Here is a 27,983-nt window from a genome sequence, read left to right on the forward strand (position 1 = left end):
GCTTGCTACAAGTACACTCAGTGTATGCCTGTGACAATAGATGCAGCTCAGTTAGTGGTGGGGCTTTCCACTATCTCTTCGGCTGGCCAAAGACACTCCCTCTGAGATACCTCTTTATACACCAGCACTAACAAGTTACATATTACCCCTCTGACATATCTAGGTACCACCTTCTGATGTATCTGGGTGCAACCCATTGCCTTGTGCCTGTTGGTTTAATCAAAACATCTCTATCCATCATGCTGTCATCCTGACCTTAAGATGGGTCAGCGTGTTCCTGTTATCTCTGGGGAATATGCTAGTATCAGCAGGTTCTGGTACCCCCCTGGTGGAATGTGTTTGTGTGTGTATTCTTGTACCTAGCACTACTTAGGAATACATGTTTCTGCAATATTAGACCTGTTCTCGCCAGATTCTGTGAGCTTCCTGCTCACAACTTAACTTTGCTTTATAGCAGCAAAGCTTTGACCCCTACTTTAGCCCAGGCCTCAGGCCTCCTACCAGGCCTTTGATACAAGGTCTTATGTCTCAGGCCCTCTTTTGACTACAGTTTTTATGGCCCATCATGGACTGTAGTTTGTTTGTTTTTAAATGTCCTTTTGTTCTCTATCATTTCAGATTTATTATTAAAAGGCGAAACTAAAAAAGCCCATCAACACATTAAGAAGTGTTAAGAATTTGATTTAGGTCCATAGTCAAAATTAATTGTGCCTGCTGGTTGGAAAAATCAGGGCAGATATACTGGGGCAAATTCTCCTCTCAGGCCCCTATGCACCTTGATGTGTCTGTGTTTGGAGGGAATGCTACTACTGTCTAATAAGCTGTTCCATTTCTCCAGCTTGTCCCCTTCTTCCTGTCAACCCTGCAGAAGCCCATCCATGGAAGCTCCACATGGTTCCAACTTTGTGGATCTAGTCGGGGCAGCCTGATGTCACAAGAGGCAGGGAGTGGGAGCTGATTGAGCTCCAGCCTGTGAAGTGGTAAGGAAGCAGTACAAGCATAAATATTTTCAGGTTTGCTACATTCCCATCCATGCTGTAGGACCATTTGGCAAGGTTGGAGTAGCAGCCATGGTAAGGGAAGATCTCAGAAGTATTGCTTCTCTAGGAGCCATGCTCCCGAGAAAACAGCACATTCTGGTGTGGTCAGGAAGGTAGAGTATATACCCCTGGTATCCTGAGTCCTGCAAGATAATAGGGTGGAAACTTGGAATCTTCCATTGGGTTAAGTGGCAAACCACACCCTCTACCCACTGGTGAATCCTCACATGGGATTAAAGAATATAGAAGTGGCACCTTTGTGGTATTGCTCTCTGTAACAGGGTGTGCCTTTGCTCCTGTCTTCTTGCAGGCTCCACTAGTTGTGCATTCACAGTACCATTTATTTTGAGTCCCTCCATCAATATCACTAAAGTCCTAATGCAACAGTGTTTACAATTCCTTCTGTGCTTTTGGCCTTCTCATCAGGACTCGAGGGGAACAGAGATCTTCCTTCCCTGAGGCCTCTGTGTAACTGGGCTTAGCTAGCCCTTTTCCCCTCTCTCACCCCTCCCCCCGCAATTTGTTCCTGTGCCTCTTTATCAGATTTGGGTTCGTGCATTTCTCGGCTCTTCATCTCACCCAGCCAACCAGCCTGATTAGATAATTACCTCAATCATCTTTCTCTGGAGAACTAATTGGCATCTAAGTGATCAGAGTGCAGGCTCATCTGTTCACTCCCTTCACTCAGTCACATGCCCTATGCCCCATCTATGCTGAAGCTGCATTGCCAGGGCAATAGGATACATACTCTGGTGCTTAAGAACTGAACTCCCTGTTTGTTCTGCTCACTCAAGGGAATGATCCAAAGGAAATTATAATGGTGGAATCTGCTGGAGTTTCCAGTTTACCACATAGGAGTTGGCTACATAGAAGATAATGTAGGCCTAAAAATTAGAGACAAGGATTTATTTGCCAGACTGTTCACTACTTTATATGCATAGTTTACTTTAAGCTACTCGTGCAATGAAACATTTCACATGGGAAAAATTCCACTGTTCAGTACTACATTTTAGTATAAGTTTCCTGAATTCACCCTTAAGTTTCTTTTTCTTAATATCAGCATTTTACCTTGAGTTAAACCATGTTGCTCACCAGCTGGTTCATACATCCTGAGTGGTCAGTTGCATTCAAAGATGTCACTTTACTGGATTCGAGCGAGACTCTCACAAACCTTCATTAAGTGGTCAAAGAGGATTCAGATTCCAGACTAGCAAACACTACCCAGCATGGTTGTCACCTCCTATTCATCATCAAGAACGCCCCACAAAAGCAAATTAACCAAAAATTGAAGCACTGGAGATAACAACTCAGGGATTATGGGCTCATGTTAAGTTATATATTGCTACCAATGTTATGAAGAAGCCACATCTAATCATTTGAAATCAAAATACCCAGTACTTCTTCCAGCTGGTTTTGGATGTTTCCAGCTCTGTGAGTTTGATGGGAATATAAGAGTCAAAAAGACAATGTTTCAAAAACACTACCTGCTGCTGCTAGTGTCTCTGTTTAGCAGGAATGACAGAAGTGCTGATGCCTAAGTTCAGAAGCTATGCTAGATCTAAATAGCCTTCTCTTTCTGGCTCAAAGCCAACCCAATATGCTCCAAGAGAAAAAATCTGCAACAATTTGCCTGCTTCTTCACATATTAATGGTAAAAGTGTCTTTTGCCTATCAAAATAAAAACGACTCCTTTGATAACTAGACTACCTCAATTATTAGACACAGAGATGAAGAAGAACATTCTGCTGGGAGGAAATAGCAATGCTCACTATGATCAACGAGCGACTAGTAGCCAGCGTTCACTACGGTAGAGGATGGCTGCTGAGCAATTATAATTTTCTTTCCGTTTTCCAGTTTCCAGTTGGATGAGACTTTGGTCTAACAGTGGTGGTAGAATTGATGTCTGACACCAGTGTCATAGAAAAAATGAATTGTAACCTGTGATGCAACGTAGAAAAAATGTCTCCTTCTCCTGCCCCTTGTTATTTCTATCAATACAAGTGCTGCTACACTTACTATTCCGGAGAAGGAATAGGCGGTATATGACGTGAAGCAATATAACTAGGGAGAATGAGGAAGCTCCATGCACAGGCAGAGGTGCCTGGAGACAATATACATTTATAATATCTCCTTGACTGTGTAGTGAGAGGTGCTTCTTGCTAACCTGGGGAACATGTGTGGTCAAATGTTTTCCTTTCTATATATCCCACCAAGATACGTCACCTCTCCCTGTTGTGTTGCCCCATAGACCTAGAGGCAGGTCTGTGACTTCCCTTACACAGGTGCAATGGAAGTGTGTGTGGGGGGGGAAATCACTCCTTTCTTACTACCCCTCCCACCACCTGGTTTGGAAAAGCTAGCATTTGGCTCTCAGTATGTCTATTTCCTACAAAGCAAACTCAGTCTTTGGTATATTACATTCTTTACCATAAAACTTTCATTTCAGCAGAGAGAGAACATTCATTATTTAATGCCCACTGTAGTCAATATTTAATATATCTCCATTCTTCTAAAGCACAAAATTGATATAAAATATTAATTTTCAGTCAACACATGCAGTTATCTGCATCCCATTTAATTACACATAAAACCAAGCAGTGTAAATCAAGAATATATCACAAGTCTGAAGGCTAGTATCAGCTTAAGTGGTAATACAGTATAGTACATCCACATTTTGTCGCAATGGCTATGATGGATGAGACAATATGTTCCAGCTGTAGATTTTAATCTAGAGAATTTCATGCTAATAGAAGAAAGAAGAGAAACATAGGGTATACATGTGTATGTTTTTAGGGGAGGGGAGTGTGAAATGGCAAGAAACTTTGTATTGTTTCTCCCCATTTGCTTAGGCATTCTTTCAAAAGAAAGCAGAGGCAGGCATGCTGAAAGAAACAGCAGGATAAGTAGATAATTATTAGCTTTACATGACTCCTTGGAGCAAGCTGCAGTATGTGTTCAGTGGAAGGTACCAACTGTTATTTTTCAGATGCATTGTTGGCATTGCTAACACCCCGACAGTTCATAGTCGACCCACATTTACATTCTTCTAAATTAAAGGCAGAGGAAAAAAAGGAACTATGATAACAATGTTGACATTTCCATACTGCAAATTCTGTCAGCAGAGGAAGATAATAGGATCATGTGCACAATGTGACTTTTTTAACTAGTCACAGACTGACTAACTAACAGCTCAAGGTGTGCTTCAGGCATCACATGCAGATGCTAAGGTGAAGCAGACTGAGGTTAGCTAAAAAGTGAGTTTCATTTTCCTTTCATGCCTCTTCTTTTCAAACCTCATTTACTGAATACACTCCTATGTTTTTTGCTTGACTATTTTACTATTGTATGGAACAGTCTGAACACCTGAAAAAAGCAAATGTAATCCCTATTATCTAGTCTTCAATATTTGTCATGGTTTCAGTTCCTTGATTTTTTTTTAAATATGTTTTCATTGGCCACAGTCTATTAGTACATCTCAGTTTTCTGTTAATGTTCAAAAGCCATGTGCCAAACACAGCCCTCTCCTGATTTCTTCTAATGCTAAATAAGGAATTTTACTCAAAGGGAAACACTATTAACCCCTTGAAGTCACTGGAGACATAGGCTTGGTCTACACTACAGAGTTAGGTTGATGTAAGGCAGCTTAAAGGGAGGTGGGGAGCCAGGAGCTTTGGGGCAGCCTCCAGGCAGCCTAGCTGGGAGCGGGGAGCCTGGGGAGTGCAGTCCGGCTAGGAGCAGGGAGTTGGGCAGGCATCCCCCGCAGCTGCCAGAGGCTCCCGTCACCCTGCTCCACATGGGGAGCCCAGCAGCTTCAGGGAGTTCACAGCCGGGAGACTGGATGTAGCAGGGAGCCGAGAGCCTGGGGGGCGGCAGCCAGGCTCCGTGGGGCAGGGAGGCATCAAGCAGAGAAGGATATTGAATGTGGGTCTCCCACATTGCAGATAAGTAATCTAACCACTGGGCTAAAAGTGATAAAAGGAAGCACTTTGGCCCAGATCCACAAGCTGCTTAGGTCCCTACAGCCAAGAATAAATCTGAGATGAGGTGCCTAAATCCCAGTTTTGGCTTCACTGAGATTCTCAAAACTCCTGTTGAATCCTGTAAGCACCTATACTCACTCAGTGAGTAAGTTTTGAGGGGAAAAGTTTCCTTGGTGCCTAAATTTCTGCCTCTGTGCATGCACACTGCTGCCTCATTCTGGGCATCCAGACATCACTCACCCAAGCCCCGACACACTTCACAAACTGGAGGAAGATAAGCATTAATCTGCCCTAGTTGCATGCAGGCCTGATCCAGAGGGCTACCTACTTGCTCAGGTCCCATTCAAAACCCAGCCAGAGGATTTGGTGCCTACCGTAAAACGTTTAGCCCCCGGTTAAAGAAATCACTTGGAAGGTAGGAGACCCAGATTCAATTCCTACCTCTGCCAAAGGGGGACAAAGGATGTAATCAGGAGGCTCCCACATCTCTCAGGAGACTGCTCTAACCACTGAGTTATGGGATATTCTGATGTGGGGCTCCCTCAGTCTCTCTTGCTGAACCTTTTCCCCTGTGAATAAATAATGAATGGATCGGGGGACTGGATTCTGGCTCTCCCACCTCCGAGGTGGGTGTCCAAACCACTGGATTATGAAATCATTCAAACTCTCTCAACCCAATGACTATTTAAATATTTATCCACAGTGGAACAGTCACTAGAGCAGAGAGAGAGGAAGGAGTCGGGGGTGGGAGGGATTCATGAGATAGGTGTTCAGACTCCTAGAGTGAGGCAATGTGCACATGCCCAGAGGCAAAAACGTAGGTGTCTAAAGAACTTTTAAGAACATAAGAACATCACAACGGCCCAACTGGGTCAGACCAAAGGTGCATCTAGCCCAGTATCCTGTCTTCCGACAGTGGCCAATTCCAGGTGCCCCAGAGGGAATGAACAGAACAGATAATCATCAAGTGATCCATTCCCTGTCGCTCATTCCCAGCTTCTGGCTAATAGCCATTGATGGATCTATCCTCCATGAATTTATTTAGTTCTTTTTTGAATTGTCGTGTAGTCTTGGTCTTCACAACAGCCTCTGGCAATAAGTTCCACCGGTTGTGCGTTGTGTGAAGAAACACTTCCTTTTGTTTGTTTTAAACCTGCTGCCTATTAATTTCATTTGGTGACCCCTACTTCTTGTGCTTGAGGAGTAATACATTTACTTTCTCCACGCCAGTCATGATTTTATAGACCTCTAGCACAGGGATCGGCAATCTTTGGCCCGCGGCCCGCCAGGGTAACCCCCTGGTGGGCCGGGCCGGTTTGTTTACTTGCCACGTCTGCAGGTTCGGCTGATCGTGGCTCTCGCTGGCAGTGGTCGCCATCCCAGGCCAATGGGGGCTGCAGGAAGCTGCGTGGGCCAAGGGATGTGTTGGCAGCCGCTTCCCCCCGTCCCCATTGGCCTAGAGCAGCAAACCGCGGCCAGTGGGAGCCGCGATCGGCCAAACCTACAGACGCGGCAGGTAGATAAACCGGCCCAGCCCGCCAGGTGGCTTACCCTGGCGGGCCGCGGGCCAAAGGTTGCTGATCCCTACTCTATCGTATCCCACCTCAGTTGTCTCTTTTCCAAGCTGAAAAGTCCCAGTCTTATTAATCTCTGCTCATACGGAAGCCATTCCATACCCCTAATCATTTTTGTTGTCCTTTTCTGAACCTTTTCCAAGTCCAATATATCTTTTTTGACATGGGGTGACCACATCTGCACGCAGTATTTAAGATGTGGGTGTACCATGGATTTAAATAGAGGCAACATGATATTTTCTGTTTTATTATCTATCCCTTTTTTAATAATTCCCAACAGTCTGTTCACTTTTTTGGACTGCTGCTGCACAGTGAGTGGATGGTTTCAGAGAACTATCCACAATGACTCCAAGATCTTTTTCTTGAGTGGTAACAGCTAATTTAGACCCCATCATTTTATATGTATAGTTGGGATTATGTTTTCCAATGTGCATTAATTTGCATTTATCAACACTGAATTTCATCTGCCATTTTGTTGCCCAGTCACCCAGTTTTGAGAGATCCTTTTGTAGCTCTTTGCAGTTTGCCTGGGACTTAACTATCCTGAGTAGTTTTGCATCATCTGCAAATTTTTCCACCTCACTGTTTACCCCTTTTTCCAGATCATTTATGAATATGTTGAATAGGACTGGTCCCAATACAGACCCCTGAGGGACAACACTATTTACCTCTCACCATTCCGAAAACTGACCATTTATTCCTACCCTTTGTTTCCTATATTTTAACCAGTTACCAATCCATTAGAGGACCTTCCCTCTTATCCCATGACAGCTTACTTTGCTTAAGAGCCTTTGATGAGGGACCTTGTCAAAGGCTTTCTGAAAATTTAAGTACACTATATCCACTGGATCCCCCTTGTCCACATGCTTGTTCACCCCCTCAGAGAATTCTAGCAGATTGGTGAGGCATGATTTCCCTTTACAAAAACCATGTGGACTCTTCTCTAACAAATTATGTTCATCTATGTGTCTGACAATTTTGTTCTTTACTATAGTTTCAACCAGTTTGCCGGTACTAAAATCAGGCTTACCGGCCTGTAATTGATGGGATCACCTTTGGAACCCTTTTTAAAATTGGCATCGCGTTAGCTATCCTCTAGTCATTTGGTACAGAAGCGGATTTAAATGATATGCTACAGACTACAGTTAGTAGTTCCGCAATTTCATATTTGAGTTCCTTCAGAACTCTGCGGTGAATATCATCTGGTGTCTTATTACTGTTTAGTTTATCAATTTGTTCCAAAACCTCCTCTAATGACACCTCAATCTGGGACAGTTCCTCAGATTTGTCACCTAAAAAGAATGGCTCAGGTCTGGGAATCTCACTCACATCCTCATCCGTGAAGACCGATGCAAAGAATTCATTTAGTTTCTCTGCCATGACCTTGAGTGCTTCTTTGGCATCTTAATAGTTCAGTGGCTCCACTGGTTGTTTATCAGGCTTCCTGCTCCTGATGTACTTTAAAAATGTTTAGCTATTACTTTTTGAGTCTTTGGCTAGCTGTTCTTTAAATTCTTTTTTGGCCTTCCTAATTATATTTTTACACTTCATTTGCCAGAGTTTATGCTCCTTTCTATTTCCCTCAATAGGATTTATCTTCCACTTTTTAAAGGATGCCTTTTTGCATCTCACTGCTTCTTTTACTTTGTTGTTTAGCCACGGTGGCTTCTCTTACTATGTTTTTTTAATTTGGTACATACATTTAAATTGAGCCTCTATGACAGGGATCGGCAACCTATGGAATGTAGCCCACCACAGTAAGCACCCTGGTGGGCCGGGCCAGTTTGTTTACCTGCCGCGTCCGCAGGTTTGACCGATCACAGTGCCCACTGGCCGCGGTTCGCCGCTCCAGGCCAATGAGGGTGGCAGAAAGCAGTGGCCAGCACATCCCTCGGCCCGTGCCGCTTCCTGCAGCCCCCATTGTCCTGGAATGGCAAACCGTGGCCAGTGGGAGCCGCGATCAGCTGAACCTGAGGACACGGCAGGTAAACATACCGGCCTGGTCCGCCAGGGTGCTTACCCTGGCGGGCTGCGGGCCAAAGGTTGCAGATCCCTCCTCTATTATGTTGTCTTTAAAAAGTTTCCATGCAGCTTGCAGGGATTTAACTTTTGGTGCTGTACCGTTTAATTTCTGTTTCACTAACTTCCTCATTTCTGTGTAGTTCCCCTTTCTGAAATGAAATGCTACAGCAAAAATTTAAGCACCAAGGGAGTTTCAACACTTACAGTGTTAGTCAGCAGCTAGGCAGGAGTTTTGTGGATTGCAGTGGCCCTAAATCTGGGATGTAGAGAACAGCTAGGATTTAGGTGCCTCTAGTGCTAATAGTTAGCCACCAAAATCAAGTGGAGTCAGGACAATGGTAGCTGAGGCTGAGGAGTGATAGCAAAAACCAACAGTATCACTGTATGTTCTTGTCCTCAACTTGATGCCATAGTGCCATGAACGTCCCTGTGGGACAGTTTGAAAAGCTTTAGATGCATTCCCGAAACTGCTGATCACTGAGATTCTACAGCAAAAATTATATATCACATGTGGAACTAGATTTAAAAACCTGTATAAATCAATGCCTTTCAAAGTTAAAATCTCATCACCTGTGCAGTGCATGGTCTAGTACTAAAATAGCTAAGGGTTGCTTTGCTGCTAGTCTTTGAAGCTCTGTGCCTGTGGGCCGGTATGTTTCTTGATGTTTGTATTTCCCTTCCTCCCCCATTTTTAACAGGTTTAGACAGGTTTTTAATATTACCTTTCAATATGGAATCTCCTGTATGAGTCTGAAAGTGTGGCAGAACAAAGGGAAATTAAATTTCCCTTGTTAAAGACTGTAATTAAATTTAAAATGTTTCCGCACTTCTCATCCCAAGACTACAAGAGTTACCGCCCTCAAAGTGGAATTTTCTGTTTTCCTGAAAACAGAGTAAAAGCAGGTTAGTTAGAAGTGGGGGTCTACTTAAAGGACAACTGGGCACCAGCACTGAGCCTAAAACAACTTCCATGGAAATCATTGGAAAGATCCCCATTGACAATTAGACATTACATCAAGCCCATTCTGAGCAGCAGTGATTAGTGACAATGAGGTAGTTAATTAGCAAGTAAGGTAGCATTTTAACAGCTGACATCAATACATTCTCTATTGAGGAATGATATTCTGTCCTGGCAAGGGGATGGACTAACTTGACAGGTCTTTTCCATCTCTAGATGGATCAGAATTCATAGAATCATAGAATCATAGATTATAGGACTGGAAGGGACCTCGAGAGGTCATTGAGTCCAGTCCCCTGCCCGCATGGCAGGACCAAATACTGTCTAGACCATCCCTGATAGACATTTATCTAACCTACTCTTAAATATCTCCAGAGACGGAGATTTCACAACCTCCCTAGGCAATTTGTTCCAGTGTTTAACCACCCTGACAGTTAGGAACTTTTTCCTAATGTCCAACCTAGACCTCCCTTGCTGCAGTTTAAACCCATTGTTTCTGGTTCTATCCTTAGAGGCTAAGGTGAACAAGTTCTCTCCCTCCTCCTCATGACACCCTTTTAGATACCTGAAAACTGCTATCATGTCCCCTCTCAGTCTTCTCTTCTCCAAACTAAACAAACCCAGTTCTTTCAGCCTTCCTTCATAGGTCATGTTCTCAAGACCTTTAATCATTCTTGTTGCTCTTCTTTGGACCCTTTCCAATTTCTCCACATCTTTTTTAAAATGCGGCGCCCAGAACTGGACACAATACTCCAGCTGAGGCCTAACCAGAGCAGAGTAGAGCGGAAGAATGACTTCTCGTGTCTTGCTCACAACACACCTGCTAATGCATCCCAGAATCATGTTTGCTTTTTTTGCAACAGCATCACACTGTTGACTCATATTTAGCTTGTGGTCCACTGACTTGATTTATTAATAGGAGGGTTGGATAGAAAGGAAGACATGTTCTCCTTGTTAAATGTTTATGTTTGGACCTTGCCTGTACTGCTATCAAGTACATTTACAAGAAGTCTCACATACTGGCTATAAAAGTCGAGAAAAATGTGATGGTTTAAATGAGATGGAAAGCTCTATAGCGCTTAATAATTCCATCCAAAGTCTTCTGTGTGTGTTGGCAAGGGAAACTCATTTAGTGAAGAACAACTAATGAATGCAAGATTCACAGAGGGTCTTATAATTCCATAAATATAGTCCATGGAAGGTTATATGTGTATTGCCCATTGGCACTAATTGAAACTACCTGTGCTAATACATCACATATAGGCAGAAGAACAGAAATCCCGTGAATGTTTGTTGTTTTAAAAGGTTGATGTCTTTGTAAAAAAAGGCAATTACTTCTCCTGTTCTATATAGTCTGGCTGATCTCTTGGTCTGGGATAAATGTCACAGGTTGTTTGTTCATACCTCCCCTTACAAATTACAGAATTTAATTTGTAAGAGCTTCCCCTGAAGTGTCTGACCTCAATATCAGGCAAAGAGGGAGGCAAGCTTTGAGTGTAGGAACATTTCCGAAGTACTTTCAAAATCCTCTATGAAATGTAACCCTTAAAATGTACAATGCTACAAAGTTCTCCAATGGCTGAACAAAATGGATGTTTATATACTAAAGATTTGTGGGTAAAAAAAAGTATGGATTCTAATGTCTTCTTAGCAACAACAGGCAGATAGAATTTTCATTCATAGATTCGGGGTTTAAGGCCAGAAGGGACCATTAGATCATCTAGTCTGACCTGTATATCACAGGGCATTCCATTTCACCTAGTATTGAGCCCAGTAACTCCTCTGTCCTAGTATTGGCCACACCAATGTTGTACGAAAAGGTAAAATCATCTCCTTACTTCTACTCACTACTTTCCTGTTTACACAGCCAAGGATTGCCAAAGTATTGCACTAAGAACTCATGGTCTCGGTTGATTGTGCACTGTGATCCCTAAATCGGAGTTATTGGTTTCCAGGATACAGTCTCCATTTTGTAGGTATGGCCTGCATTCTTTCTTCTAGATGCATGGCCTTACTTTTGGTTGCATTAAAACACATTTTATTTTAATAGGCCCAGTTTATCAAGTGACCCAGATCACTCTGTGTAACAGCCCTGTGTTATCCACAAACTTTATCGTGTGTGATTTTTTAAAAATGTACTTCCAGTTTATTGATGAAAATACTGAATACTGTTGGGCTCCATACTGCTCCCTGAAGAATCCCATGTTTCCTCTCTCCCGCCTGCTCCCTCCCCCTCCCCCTTCCTGCCCCCCAGCCGGTCCCTCTGCATCCACGCTCAGTTTTTTTTTTTTTTGCTTGGAGCTGGCCCTGCTCAGAAAACTGTCATTCCATGATGCCTACATAAATCTTGACAATGGTTAGGCTTCTAGTAAGCTAAGCCCACGAGCTATCTTGCTGACCCATGTTGTCTCATTGTTTCCTTGTACTCCCCCAATGGTCTGTATCCACCTATTGTCTCTTCATTTATCTTTAGATTATAGGCTCTTCAGGATAGGATCCATCATCTTTTTGTTATTTATACTACACCTAGCACAATGGGGCGCTGGTCTTTGATTAGGGCTCCTGGGCACTGTTGCAATACAAATAATAAATACAATACTAATTTATCTGCCATAATGAGATTGAGAATTCTTATGTTGGGTGCAATACCTTTTTTTTTTGTTTTAAAATAATGTTCATTTTAATTAACTAACGATTTTAGTGGCTGCATATCTCCCAAACTGATGTTCCCCTAACACATTATTTTCTTTCCACACATGACAGCCAAGTGCTTAAGGGGTAACTCATTCTGTTATCCAATTTGGGTATGTCTACACTGCAATGAAAGTCCAAGGCTGATTGCCTCAGAAACCTCCGCCACCACTTTACCCACAGTCAAATTTCCAACACCAAACTTGTTGGCAATGAACATAAGAACAGCCGTACTGGCTCAGACCAAAGGTCCATCTAGCTCAGTATCCTGTCTACCGACAGTGGCCAATGCCAGGTGCCCCAGAGGGAGTGAACCTAACAGATAATGATCAAGTGATCTCTCTCCTGCAATCCGTCTCCACCCTCTGACAAACAGAGTCTAGGGACACCATTCCTTACCCATCGTGGCTAATACCCATTAATGGACTTAACCTCCATGAATTTATCCAGTTCTTTTTAAAATGCTGTTATAGTCCTAGCCTTCACAACCTCCTCAGGTAAGGAGTTCTACAAGTTGACTGTCTGCAGTGTGAAGAAGAACTTCCTTTTATTTGTTTTAAACCTGCTGCCCATTAATTTCATTTGGTGGCCCCTAGTTCTTATATTATGGGAACAAGTAAATAACTTTTCCTTATCTACTTTCTCCACACCACTCATAATTTTATATACATCTATCATATCCCCCCTTAGTCTCCTCTTTTCCAAGCTGAAAAGTCCTAGCCTCTTTAATCTCTCCTCATATGGGACCCTCTCCAAACCCCTAATCATTTTAGTTGCCCTTCTCGGAACCTTTTCTAGTGCCAGTATATCTTTTTTGAGATGAGAAGACCACATCTGTACGCAGTATTCAAGATATGGCCATACCATGGATTTATATAAGGGCAATAATATATTCTCCATCTTATTCTCTATCCCCTTTTTAATGATTCCTAACATCCTGTTTGCTTTTTTGACCGCCTCTGCACACTGCATGGACATTTTCAGAGAACTATCCACGATGACTCCAAGATCTTTTTCCTGACATGTTGTAGCTAAATTAGCCCCCATCATATTATATATATAGTTGGGGTTATTTTTTCCGATGTGCATTACTTTACATTTATCCACATTAAATTTCATTTGCCATTTTGTTGCCCAATCACTTATAGTTTTATGAGATCTTTTCGAAGTTCTTCACAGTCTGTTTTGGTCTTAACTATCTTGAGCAGTTTAGTATCATCTACAAACTTTGCCACCTCACTTTTTACCCCTTTCTCCAGATCATTTATGAATAAATTGAATAGGATTGGTCCTAGGACTGACCCTTAGGGAACACCACTAGTTACCTCTCTCCATTCTGAGAATTTACCATTAATTCCTACCCTTTCTTACCTATCTTTTAACCAGTTCTCAATCCATGAAAGGACCTTCCCTTTTATCCCATGACAACTTAATTTACGAACGAGAGGTGAGGGACCTAGTCAAAGGCTTTCTGGAAATCAAAGTACACTATGTCTACTGGATCCCCCTTGTCTACATGTTTGTTGACCCCTTCAAAGAACTCTAATAGATTAGTAAGACACAATTTAACTTTAGAGAAACCATGTTGACTTTTGCCCAACAATTTATGTTCTTCTATGTGTCTGACAATTTTATTCTTTACTATTGTTTTGATTAATTTGCCCGGTACCGACATTAGACTTACCGGTCTGTAATTGCCGGGATCACCTCTAGAGCCCTTTTTAAATATTGGTGTTACATTAGCCCTGGCTGGGATGATTTAGTTGGGATTAGGTCCTGCTTTGAGCAGGGGGTTGGACTAGGTGACCTCCTGAGGTCCCTTCCAACCCTGATATTCTATGGTTCTATCTTCCAGTCATTGGGTACAGAAGCCGATTTAAAGGACAGGTTACAAACCCTAGTTAATAGTTCTGCAATTTCACATTTGAGTTCTTTCAGAACTCTTGGGTTAATGCCATCTGGTCCCGGTGACTTGTTAATGTTAAGTTTATCAATTAATTCCAAAACCTCCTCTTGTGACACTTCAATCTGTGACAGTTCCTCAGATTTGTCACCTACAAAAGCCGGCTCAGGTTTGGGAATCTCCCTAACATCCTCAGCTGTGAAGACTGAAGCAAAGAATTAATTTAGTTTCTCTGCAATGACTTTATCCTCTAAGCGCTCCTTTTCTATCTCTATCTATCATCAAGGGGCCCCACTGGTTGTTTAGCAGGCTTCCTGCTTCTGATATACTTAAAAAACATTTTGTTATTATCTTTTGTTAACATTTTATAAATGTTATAACATTTTGTTATTAATGGGCTTGTAGCATTCTGGATAAGCCAGCTTCCAGATAGTTAGAGCACTTCTGGACTGGCAAGGCCATCCTTATGCGTGTATCCTTAAGATGGAGGGTCAGGCCAAGCTGCTCACTAAGCTCCAGGAACATACCTTTCTTCAGGAGAAAATTCTGGACCCACTGCTGGTCATCCCAGGCCTGCATGATTATGTGATCCTATCAGTCTGTGCTTGTGGGCCTGCTCCAAAAGTGCAGGTCTACATAGGGGGTATCAGTATACATACTGAGTGTCATGGGTCACATCAGCCAGTTTGAGTCTGCCATGTCTGTGTCCTTCTTCGCCTTCTGCTCCAACATAAGTTCTGTCAGGTGCCTTTGGTGCATCAGAAAATGCCATCAAAATGATTACCAGCATCTCACAGAAGCTCTGCTCATTTCCTGACACAGGAGTGAAAGTGCAAGGCAGAGAAGTTCTTCAAAAGGTACCTCCTCCATGTTACTGGCTCTGGTAGTTGGGAGTGCACAGACCAAAGTGACTGCTTGGCAGGAGGTGTTGGTGAGCTGTTCAAACTTCCTGTAAAGTGCAGGGTGGACATTCAAGTTTTCCCCCACAGTTCACTATAGTCAACAGGCTGGAGTGGCCACATTTCAGGTGGGCAATAGGCAATCTGGGATAAGGTTGGTTTGATTCAGGTCTGTGTTCTGTAGTGTATCATAGAATATCAGGGTTGGAAGGGACCTCAGGAGGTCATCTAGTCCAACCCCCTGCTCAAAGCAGGACCAATTCTCAACTAAATCATCCCAGCCAGGGCTTTGTCAAGCCTGACCTTAAAAACCATTAAGGAAGGAGATTCCACCACCTCCCTAGGAAACCCATTCCAGTGCTTCACCACCCTCCTAGTGAAAAAGTTGTTCCTAATATCCAACTTAAACCTCCCCCACTGCAACTTGAGACCATTACTCCTTGTTCTGTCATCTGGTACCACTGAGCACAGTCTAGATCCATCCTCTTTGGAACCCCCTTTCAGGTAGTTGAAAGCAGCTATCAAATCCCCCCTCATTCTTCTCTTCTGCAGACTAAACAATCCCAGTTCCCTCAGCCTCTCCTCATAAATCATGTGCTCCAGCCCCCTAATCATTTTTGTTGCCCTCCGCTGGACTCTTTCCAATTTTTCCACATGCTTCTTGTAGTGTGGGGCCCAAAACTGGAGGCAGTGCTCCAGATGAGGCCTCACCAATGTTGAACAGAGGGGAATGATCACATCCCTCGATCTGCTGGCAATGCCCCTACTTATACAGCCCAAAATTCCATTAGCTTTCTTGGCAACAAGGGCACACTGTCGACTCATATCCAGCTTCTCATCCACTGTAACCCCTTGGTCCTTTTCTGCAGAACTGCTTCCTAGCCATTCGTTCCCTAGACTGTAACACTGAATGGGATTCTTCTGTCCTAAGTGCAGGACTCTGCACTTGTCCTCGTTGAGATGCGAGAGCCCAAGGTTCCAGCCCAGTTTAGAAAATTCTTAACATAGGATTAACAATCAGTATATGCGCAAGCTCTGGGCTCGATAATCCAGAGTCACTTGACTTGAGTCCCACTAACATACTACCAGTTTGGGGTGTCTGCTCTGTTTTTGATAGGCCAGCCAGAGGTAGACCCTCACAGTCGTGATCCACTCCAGACACACAGTGTGACAAACTATTTGCAGAAAAAATTTCCAACCTCTAACAGAAAGAGCCTTTGATTCCCTTGGGCTTTTTCTAAAAGTAATTCAAAATCTGACAAAATAAAGGCAAAGGCCCTAGTAAAGACTAGATCTGCCCTACTGTTTTGGGTTTTTTTAAAACCTTCAAGCATACATGTGTCCAGACCTCATCTTCAGAAACACAGAAGTAACAATTGCATATATAATTAAGAGTTGAAGGAAGGTCTTCTCTCTACCTTTTATAGTGGGGCATGTTATAGACAATACATGATGGGATTCAAACAATAACTCGATGTATTAGAAGGACCTTCCCTGTTCTTACAGTACAATATCCAAAATCAAGGACTTAGTTAAGTCCTCACTGTAAAACAGCTCACAGAAGTCTGCATATGCCATCCTGTAGAAGAACTGGGGTGAAGTCTATGGTAAAACTCCCATTGGCTTCAACTGGATTTCACCCTAGGTGTCAAAGTTGCCATTTTGTTTATTTAACATAAAATACAACATGACTCATGAGTCAGACACAAAAGTTCAGGATAGCTCATGAACCTGAATTTTAATAAACAAACAAATCTTGACAGTGATCCTGGACCTCTGATCAATTTTGAAATGAAATATATATATATATATATATTTTAATCTAAAAGTGTCCTGAATTTATTTTCCTTAACCCTTGAGATGTACTTCAGGACTATTTCAACAAGCAGCTGCACCAAAAGTAAGCAGAAAACCTACTGTTCACTCACATCCTCATGCTAGATTTTTATCTGTCATTTTATTAATATGAAAAGAATAAAACATTCATTCACCCAAGAGGTGTAGTCTAAACAGAAGATTAAGAACCAGAACTGTAATCCTGGTTCTGATACTGACATCTCTGGCCTTGGGCAACTCACTTAGACCTTCTCTACCCTCACAGAGGTACCTATAGCTACTCACTGCAGTGAAAAGCTGGCTGTGCCCACACTCACTGTGGTATGTAGCTGCACTTGGCAGTGATAGGCTCTGGCGGGACAAGGCAGTGTGGAAAGGCTCCCTGCTACCAGAGCTTTCCCTGATGCCTCCCCTCTTCCCAAGTCTTCCCCTGCAGATAGGGAAAGGCTCAGGCAACAGGGAGGCAGTGAGACATTACTACAAATATCAGTGTAGACACTAGAGGCGCTACTTGGTGTGTAGAGAGCCATGAAGGGTACATACCCTAGGGTTCAGGTATGTAGAGCACTCTTCTCTACTCACCTAAGCTGTGCCCCACCATCTACTCTGCTATTTATATCTGTGCTACCTAGGTGTGCAGTTTCTGTACTATGTACACCCCTGCAAGTATAGACTTAATCTGTCCGCCTCAGGTTTTCTTGTCTAGTTGTTTTAATAATGTTAGAAGTGAAAGCAAGGGGTTCGTATTTTCATTAGCGCTGTTGATTAATCACAGTTAACTCACACGACTAACTCAAAAAAATTACTCTCGCTTAATCACACTGGTAAACGATAGAATAGCAATTGAAATTTATAAAATATTCTTGGATATTTTTCTACATTTTCAGATATATTGATTTTAATTACAACACAGACTATAGAATGTACAGTGCTCACTTTATATTATTTTTATTACAAATATTTGCACTGTAAAAATGATTCACAAAAGAAATAGTATTTTTCAATTCACCTCAAACAAGTACTGTAGTGCAATCTCTTTATTGTGAAAGTGCAATTTATAAGTGGAGATTTTTTGTGTTACATAACTGCACTCAAAAACAAAACAATGCAAAACTTCAGAGCCTACAAGTCCACTCAGTCCTACTTCTTGTTCAGCCAATCACCAAGGGGAGCTAGCGAACAGGGGACAGCAAACAGGGGAGTATGAGAAGGAGTTTGTGGGAGGGAGATGTAATATAATCGCTATTGTTAGGAAGGGCCGCATCGCCACTGCCAACACTACTCCTGTCTACTCCACCTGTGCCTGTATCCAGACAGATAACCTAACGAGGGATGCCTCCACCCAGCTCCTGCTGTGGATTTGCAGAGACTGTGGCCTGTATTTCCCACTCACAGAAAGCCAAGTTGGGGGGTGGAGGGGGGGAGAACATACAGTGTGAAAGGTGCCTGCTGGTGGAATCTCTCAGGAAGCAGGTGGGAGAGCTACAGGAGGAGGTGGTTAGGCTGAGGAGCATCCGTGCCCATGAGGAATTTCTTGAGTGTATTCATATGGAGACATCCAAGGCTGAGGAAGCTATTGAACTACAGAGGATTGCTGTCACACCACCGGGTGAGGAGGATATGGCTCTGTCATAGGGAGGACACTAGCTGATGGTTACTTCTGGCAGAAGGCAGTGCTTCAATCCTGCTCTGAACCCATCCACCATGGTGATACAAAACTGTTATGCTGTCCTGGCAATGAGCAATGATGAATCACCTCCAAAGGTGGAAGAGGAGAAGCCATGTACCCCCAAGGCTGGGAGGATCGCAGTCATCACTCCCAGGAGGAAACGTAGGGTAGTAGTGGTTGGTGACTCTTCTGAAGAGGACGGAGGCACCCATCTGTCACCTTCCCATGGCATCCTGGCATGTATGCTGCCAGTCAGGGGCCTGTATCTGAGATGTTACAGAGGGATTGTCGAGGATCATCCAGCCCTCTGACTACTACCCCATGCTACTCATCCATGTGGGCTCTAATGATACTGCGAGGTATGACCCTCAGCAGATCAGAAGCGACTACAGGGCTCTGGGAGTAAGGGTGAAGGAGTTGGGAATGCAGGTGGTGTTCTCTTCAATCCTCCAGTCAAGGGTAGGGGCCCAGGCAGAGACAGATGCATCCTGGAGGCGAATGCATGGCTGTGAGGATGGTGTCACCAGGAGGGTTTTGGCTTTCTTGACCATGGGATGCTGTTCCAGGAAGAAGGACTACTAAACAGAGATGGGGTCCACCTATCGAGGATGGGGAAGAGATACTTGGATAGACTGGCTAACCTAGTGAGGAGGGCTTTAAACTAAGTTCGAAGGGGGCAGGTGACCAAAGCCCACAGGTAAGTCAAAAATTTGGAGACCTGGGAGAAGGATTGGAATTTGGGGAAGGGGGAATGGGGGGAGCATGGGCTGTTATAGCTGGATAAGAGAGAGACAAGACAGAACCGGGCGGGGGAGGGGAGAAATCATAATTCTACATTTGTAAGTTCAACTTTAATGATAAAGAGATTGCACTACAGTACTTGTATGAGGTGAATTGAAAAATACTATTTCTTTTGTTTTTTACAGTGCAAATATTTGTAATAAAAATAAATATAAAGTGAGCACTGTACACTTTGTATTCTGTATTGTAGTGGAAATCAATATATTTGAAAATGTAGAAAACATCCAAAATATATTGAAATAAATGGTATTCTATTACTGTTTAACAGTGAGATTAATCACGATTATTTTTTAAGCACTTGACAGCCCTAAGTTTTATCATTCAGTGCCGAATATATTGAGGTCAATTTTGCCATTGACTTCAATGGGAACAATATGTAGCCCAATGTTTAGAGTGTGCCTCAAACATAAGAGCACAATATTAATACTAAGTATTATTAATCACAGCTTTACAGGCTAGAAATTCACCGAGCTATTGTTCCTTTGCATTGGTTAAAAACAAGTGGACACCCATGGACACCCATGCTAGAAAGGAGTACTAATAGCTGCTCATATACAAAGAATGAACATTCTTTCCAAGAGGAAATTCCAACAGGATGCCCACAAGAAATTAGTCCTTTTTTTTTTGCTTTTTTCTTTTATAAATTGCTGCAGTTTTTTGTTTTCTTATTTTTTCCCTTCTAATTTTAAAAGTGTGTTTGGGTGAGAGAGATAAGGATCTTCAGGAAGGGTTTCCCTGAGGAGAGGGTAGTAGCCTTGCAGAATAGCTTAGGAAATAAGTCACATATAAAGGGTGGTGCGGAAGGAAAGAGTGCTTGGACAAAAGCCACAATTTTGAATTGTTTTTGAAAAATGAAATTCCCCTTACAAATTGTTTGGGGTCAATCAAAACATTTCATTTTGATATTGAACTTTTTTATATTTTTTGATGTGTGTGTCAAAATGAGTTGAAATTTATTTTTTTATGTTAAAAAAACTTTCCTTTGCAAAAATGTTGAAATGGGACATTTTCAAAACTGTATTTTTCATTTTTTTTCTAAAAAATTTCATTGAGGTTTATACAATTTTGTGAAAAAAAATGGTTCTAATCAAAATGGTATTTTTCCAATGGAAAACTGTTTCAACAATGTATTGATTGATTGATCAATCAGCTCTACTATTGAGGCTGCCATTGCTAGTGAAAAGTAGTGAGTTAAGTGTAACATGGTGGGGGGAAAAAAGAATGGTTTTAGCATGAGAGGATCAGAGTTATACAGAGCCAAGGAGGAGAAATATGGCAAAGGTTTAAACAGTTCATGTATAAATTGTTATGGCCATAAACCAAAGATCACTGATGTCAATGGGACTCTTTCCCATTAGTCTCTCAGACCTATATTTGTCTGGTCATTAACAAATACAATTGCATAATTATTATAGTGGTCAAAAACTAGGAAAAATTCTAGTGACAATTTCATCAACACCACTCCATCCCTCCTTAATAAATTGTAATTTGATGTAATTCAGTAGGGAGTTTAAATGATCAAGGAACAGGCTTAAGATGGTAGCTTCCTCATGATAAATATTGGCCAGGTGCACAGGTGGGAACATGCTATGCCCCCTTGATGGGCCATAGAAGTTGGTGTGCTCCCTCTGTGTGCTGGAAAATTCTAAGATCTGCCTTTAGATCTTAGACAAACTTTCCCATGGACACCCCCTCTGGGATAGAGGGGGATGGAGATAACTGCCCTCATTGGACTGGTCTTTGTTCTAAGAAGGATCTGGGCTAAATAGTTTTAAAACCTCCACTGAGATAATTTTAGGTATCTTGGTATGTGCAACACCTTCATGTTCTAGGTGTGAGTTGCTGTGAAGTGGCTTACAAAGAAGGCCTTTTGATGTTACCTATTCCACCTGCGATATGGGTATTTTGGGCACACTGGTGTACCAGAGTTTTGAATCTTTCATGTGAAGCACCGAGGCAATACATTACCCTTGTGTGTATCTACTTGTCATTCCAATGATATTTTATTTTAAAGTCTATTTCCATCACATCGCACTGTGTAACCTTGTATTCAGTGAAGAAAATGCAAATTTAACAATCAGTGCTTGTAGACATATGATTCAGGTATATTAAATTACTTGCGGGTAATTTGAGAACTTTGGATATTGTAATACAGTACATAAATATAATTAGTTTAACCCAGTGAACCTCATTAATAATACACAATAAGCAGTTCTCTAGCTTTTATGACTGCCTGGCATGTTCCAGGGTTTTGGTAACATTGCTGGAATTCTAATTTTGAACGTAATTAAGCTTTCTGACTACTTCTCCAGGTTCTAGGCCACGCGTTTTATAGAAACAAAAACTTGTCTAGCCCCTCTGAAACTGAAAATCTGAAGTATGCATGTGTTGGTAATTCACTTGCAGGTGTGTCAAAAATAATGACTAGATCAGCACATCTTTTTCTAAGGAGGACCTGGCTAAATAGTTTAAAACATCAACTGATATAATTTTAGATATCTTGGGAAGCCCAGCAGCTTTGTGTCCTAAGGGTGATTCGCTATGAAGTGGCTTACAAGGAAGGCATCCCTGGACTGTTGCTACAAATGAAACCTGAAGGATTCTTCCACATACATCAAGTTAATCAGAGAATTCTTTCCTGGGTGTCTGGCTGGTGAGTCTTGCCCACATGCTCAGGGTTTAGCTGATTGCCATATTTGGGGTCAGGAAGGAATTTTCCTCCAGGGCAGATTGGCAGAGGCCCTGGGTTTTTTTTTTTTTTTTTTTGCCTTCCTCTGCAGCGTGGGGCACGGGTCACTTGCTGGAGGATTCTCTGCACTTTGAAGTCTTTAAACCACTAGCTGAGGACTTCAAGAGCTCAGACATAGGTCAGGGGTTTGTTACAGGAGTGGGTGGGTGAGATTCTGTGCCCTGCATTGTACAGGAGGTCAGACTAGAAGATCATAATGATCCCTTCTGACCTTAAAGTCTATGAGTAATCAGACTCAAGAATGTGTTTGTTTAGTTACTTGAAGTCAGGGTTACATCTGCACAGAGGGTGGCAGTCCATGGCAGAGTCTCAGAGACTGGGCTGACAGACTCAGGTTCACAGGGCTCACACTGCTGTGCTAAAAATAGCTGTGTAGATGGTACAACTCCGGCTCAGGAGCTTAAGGACTGGGTGGGCTTCAGAGCCTGAGCTGCAACATCTACACAGCAATGTGTAGTGCCACAGCGTAAGCCCGAGTAGGTCAACCCAGGCTCCAAGACTTGCTGCCGCAAACTGCTGCTCACTGTGTTGATGTACCACTGGCTGCGCCTTGTGCATCTTTGTATTTGCAACTGCCAACGGTCCAGAGTATGGGATGTTCTAATGTAAAAGATGACAAGACTACGTAGTGGAACTTTTCTCAAGTGATCAAATTTTCTAAAAGTCAGTTGTTTTGTTTTAAAGGGAGTTAAATATGTCCACCCAATTTGTTTTTCCCCTTTGAATGAGTGAGAACCTCCACAGAGTCCTAGATTTTAAAGTAAGAAGGGACCACTATTTTTAACTCTCTGAACTCATGCATAACAATAGACCATAGAATTTCAGAGTGATTCCTGAAGCTGTGGGAATTTTTCTTCCCTGCTCCGTAAGTGAACACCATCAAGCCCAAGAACTTGTGATTGCATATCTTTTACCAGGACAGCCAATGTCAATTTAAACACTCCTAATATAAAACTGCTGCTCTCTGCATATTTACAGCATTGCATGCCTTGACCTCCTTCCAGATTTGCTTCCAGTATTTCCTTATTTTATTTATGTTCTGTTGTGGAGTGTGTATAATGTGAAGGAGAACAGGCCACCTTGGATGAGAATTGTATGCTTTGTGTTTTAAAATGTTGAAGACTTTTAGAGAATTGCTCACTAGGGGGCAACTCTAATACACTGTGTAAATACATGTATTTGGTTGGATGGCTGCACAAAGGGAGCTTCTGGTAGAATGCTGAAATCAAGCCAATGAACATGCATGACCCTGGATGCTGGGGTGGATGCTACAACACCAAGAGTGAAACAGTGGTAGTCTGAGCATCACACTGAAAGGTAAGACAGGCAGAAAGGTGATGGATCAAGAGAGAAACTGCCCATAAGGAAAAGGAGTGGGTATAAGGAGAATAAAATAAATTAAAGGAACAAAGAATCTCTTCAGGCAAGAAAGTGAAGAAACCAGAACTGAATTTTCCCCATAGATGATTTTTTGCTGAGGGCTAGCAGCAGAAAATGACATCAGGAATAAACAAACAGCAGCAACTGACAGGTTGTCAATAAGGCCGTAAGAAGCTCAAGGTCAGGTTGATGACTAGATCTTGCGTAGATCTTAAAATATTTAGCATTTCTAAGAGTTACTTCATATGACAGCCTGAAACCCTTAAAGGATACCCAAGGTTACACTACAACATTGCAAACTCCCTGGCTTGTCTTGAAATTTAAAAAAGGCAAGCCCTCAGAGACTGGGGCTAGAGCTCAAACACTTTGCAATTTGTCCTGGCTAATCTGCACCAAACAGATCCACCATTAATAAGTGTTCTTTAGTAGCACACATTTCAGAGGCACCCTGAAGTGCATTCCTTTAAGATACAATCCAGTCAAGCTACATTGACTGAGAATCAGGCTGCTGAAGACTGGCACAGAGAACACCCACACCAGTTTAACAATAGTGTGTAACAATGAAGCCTGTTCCTGCAGCAAAAGGATACTGGGGCAAGAGAACAAGAACAGGATCCCATTACATTGTGTGTCTGCCTTGATCATCACAAAGAGGCGAGGAAATGGAATTCTTATTTTTTTGTTTTTCTTGCCTTATTTGCCCAGTGAGCACCTCTGCACAGAGAACAGGTCTGATCTACACTGTGCAAAAATCCTGTATGTTTTATAGTAATAATAACAATTAATACACCATTTTATAGTTTAAGGAATAACATGAAACAGTGGCTGGAAGTTAAAGACAGGCAAATTCAATAGCCAATTCATTTTTAACAGTAAGTGGGATTAACCACTCAAACTCCCAAGGATGCTCCCTCTCCTGAAGTCTTCAAATCAAGACCGGATGCTTTTCTGGAAGATATGTTTTGATCATATCCAAGTACTGGGCTTAATACAGGAATAACTGGATAAAGTTCTATGGCCTGTGTTATACAGGTCAGACTAGATCTAATGATCCCTTCTATCTTTAATTCTATGAATCTATCAATTTATTCACACTATTTTAAGTCCCTAAATATTTCACCAGAAAATATGAAAAAAGTGGATTGTAACTAAAATGCACTACTGAAAACTAGTTAAAGTTTTAGGAATACAGGAAGAAAATAGCGTATGTGAGCCAAATTGGAGGCCTCCATTCATTAATGAAGGGCTGCTCAATAAATATCCTGACTAACACCCCTGTTAGTAGCCTCAGCAAAGTTAAGTATGGAAACTGCACTGTTCAACTTGAGGTGCAGTCACCAACCCTCAGAACAGAAAGAACGATGTAGTGCTCTGTGCCCTGCTGCACACGTTCTGTAGACAGAGGATTTTGGTTACCATTGGCACTAGTCCTTTCGTGTTCTTTACAGTGGGTCACTGAATGCGATCTAGAGTTATCCTAAGGACCACTCAGAAGCTAGCGCCATCATAGAAAGCAGCAACCTGTTTTCTTTGCAGGTTAGTTAGTGCATATTACACCAGATTGCAAATTGGTTTTCTGTTCTGTGACATTATAGGATTAAAATATGACCATGTAGCTCATTGTTGCTACCACTGTTATACAATTGCAACAAAGCTTGTGCAAAGTAGGTCATGGAAGGGGTCTATGAAGAAGTTCTGGTTTGCGGAATATGATTATCCTATTTGTATGATTGTATAATTTTTCTCTGAAATTATGAATATTGACTATGTAGCTGTATTTCAAATGTGTTCACTCCTGTGGTCACACCCAGAAGGCAGTTTATTTCTAGCACATTGTAAAGGGATTATTCAAGTTGAAAGGCGCACCAGAGAACACTTAACTCACAATGGACCATAGAAGAGGCTTATCTCTACCTGATGGACCTTCCTGTAGACATTTTAGCTAGAATATAGATAGTGGCTTCTGCTATGACTCAGGGAAGCATGCAAGGGCATGTGACTAGATCACATGAATAGACCATTTGATACTAAACTCCATCTTATTACCTGTATTTTTCCACAAGCTGTGCTGAGGGCTTTATTTGAAACAATGGGTTTCCCTCCACATGGCAGAAGCTATAAAAGGCCCTGGAAGCATCTCCATTTGGCGTCTTGCCTTCTCTGATCTCTGGACTATGGACTTGTACTAATGGGAGCATTTTAACCAAGGGACTGAGGACCTTCCAACCATTTGGGAGCAACCAGAGACTTAACCAGTTAGCAGTTTATGTCATCACTGCTTTAAAGCCTGATCCAAGAACTTTGCTATTATTATATATATTTGATTCCTTTAACCAATTTTAACTCACCTCTTTTTTTTTTTTTATAAATAAAACTTAGAATCATAGAATATTAGGGTTGGAAGAGACCTCAGGAGGTCATCTAGTCCAATCCCCTGCTCAAAGCAGGACCAACACCAACTAAATCATCCCAGCCAGGGCTTTGTCAAGCAGGGCCTTAAAAACCATTAAGGATGGAGATTCCACCACCTCCCTAGGTAGCCCATTCCAGTACTTCACCACCCTCCTAGTGAAATAGTTTTTCCTAATATCCAACCTAGACCTCCCCCACTGCAACTTGAGACCACTGGTTCTTGTTCTGTCATCTGCCACCACTGACAACAGCCTAGCTCCATCCTCTTTGTAACCCCCCTTCAGGTAGTTGAAGGCTGCTATCAAATCCCCCCTCACTCTTCTCTTCTGCAGACTAAATAACCCCAGTTCCCTCAGCCTCTCCTCATAAGTCATGTGCCCCAGCCACCTAATCATTTTAGTTTTCATCAAACCTTTAGACACTAAAGGATAGGCTGTAAGCATGTATTTGGGTAAGATCAGAAGTATTCATTAACTTGGTGGTTTATGTGTCCAATCCATTGGGATTGGTAGAACATTTTATATGATGAACAAGATTTTCAGTAATCTTCATCATATTTGACTTGGCTGTCTGAGAGGGAGCCTATAGGCTGGGTTACTTTAAGGGAACAGTGTTTTGGCTTCTGGGTAACCAGTAAGGTATTGTAGAAGCTGTTTTGTGGCTAGCTTGGTAGATCTAAGTATTAGAATAACCACTAGCTTTGGGGATTGTCTGCCCTATTCTTTGCAGTTTGCCCTAACTGAGCAATCCCAGTGTGGCCTTCCTGAGAGCCCAGTCACACATTCATTTCAAGGTGTGCTTCAAAGTGTTGAAATTTCACCTACAAAGCCCAATGCAGTTTGTGACCTACAAGATCACATTTCTTCTATACTTCCACACTTCAATCTCAGTTCTGAGATTTCAGCATCTGCAGGTTGGAGGTAGGGTATGTTTATGTCAAGTGCAGATGAGGCAGTCACGGATGGATATACTCCGCCTATATTTTATATGAAACCAAGATTTCTGTATTTCTCTCCCCCACCCCCCACCCCCCCGACACAGGTTAGATCTAGCATAATGGGGTCCTGGTCCATGACAGATTACTAGGTGCTGTGATTACTCAAACACAAAGTAATAAATAAATAATAATTAATACATCTGGGGACCAGCCATGATTTCAATTGCTCAATATCAACTTATTCAGATGGGGCTGGACTGGACTGAGAGTTCAGCTCTCCATCTTGATTAAACTAAAGGTGCTATAATTCATATATTTTTTTCCCCCATTGTTATTTATAACTTGATTCTATTCAAGCTAAATATGATTCAGCAGGTGCTAAATGGTTCTCTGCTGGTAATATATTGAAAATTCAAGATGCATAAATTACAACACAAAGCCCGATGGTAAAAATAAGTTGTACATTTATGCTAATTAAAGCTGTGTAGTTAATTTCCTGCTATGAAAGTTTACCCCTAAAATATTTTAAAAGGCCAAGTAGCTGTCAAATTATAGCATGAAAAAGTGTATCAGCTGCTAAACACAATTAACAGTTCAGTAAAAAAAACTAGATGTGACAGAGAGGGTACTTTTTTCTCCAAACATCAATTTAATTGCAATTAAAAATAATATTTATATAGGCGCTTTTCGTCTTCAAAGTGCTTTGCAGATGTTAACTAATCGTGCCTGTGAGGTAGATAAGTATTATTATAATCCACATTTAACATAAGGGGAAACGGAGGCAGATATAGTTCTTTCACTGACTCACCCAAGGGCAGAATGTGTCAAAGCCAGGATTAGAACTCAGGAGTTCCTGGTGCTAATCAAATGAAAAAAAAAATTGGCAAATTTATGAATTAAATGTATTGGGTGCAATCAACTGTACTGCCAATGAGTCATTGGTGCATGTGATAATTTGACTGCATAGGGAGCAATGAGAGCTGAGTGCACAATATGTTAATCCAAAGGTGAAGCTGTTTTTACAGTGTTTCTGATGTGAATAATGAGGCTAAGAAGCGTTTGAATTCTAAACCCATATTTTCAGCTTCTCAAACACTATATTTTTACTAATAACTTCAGAGATAATTATGTA

This window comes from Chrysemys picta, chromosome 3 (genome assembly GCF_011386835.1).
Source record: "Chrysemys picta bellii isolate R12L10 chromosome 3, ASM1138683v2, whole genome shotgun sequence".
Lineage (NCBI taxonomy): Eukaryota > Metazoa > Chordata > Testudines > Emydidae > Chrysemys > Chrysemys picta.